This window comes from Amphiprion ocellaris, chromosome 17 (genome assembly GCF_022539595.1).
Source record: "Amphiprion ocellaris isolate individual 3 ecotype Okinawa chromosome 17, ASM2253959v1, whole genome shotgun sequence".
Classification (NCBI taxonomy): Eukaryota; Metazoa; Chordata; class Actinopteri; family Pomacentridae; genus Amphiprion; species Amphiprion ocellaris.
This window is the reverse complement of record NC_072782.1, coordinates 10,712,062-10,712,468: the sequence shown is the minus strand read 5'-3', so window position 1 is coordinate 10,712,468 and position 407 is coordinate 10,712,062.

The following is a 407-nucleotide window of genomic DNA, read 5'->3' as shown; positions in this document are numbered from 1 at the left end:
TTTTGCTTCTGTTTCTCTTTTTATGCTGCTGGAAAATTACATGAGCAACGCAGACTCTATGGCACATAAATACCATCACACTGAGTACATGGGGAAATAATTCCTTGATTTACGGAGAACCACACAATCAATTGGATAAGATTTCTCAAGCTGTAATCTGTGGTAGAACACAACACAAAGGGCTGACCGAACTTGTTGGCCAACTTCATGAATAGTTGCATAACAAGGCTGAGTCGGAATGTTAAGAATTTGTTTAAACACAAAGATTCTTATTCAGTTTTTGATTCTCTTTGACAAATGTGAGTTTTGTCAAGGCATCATAGAGGTATCATAGTCTCCCAATTCTCTCATAAGAGCAGTAAAAATATACTGTTCAATTCTGTATTTATCACTGTTTAAATTCACTA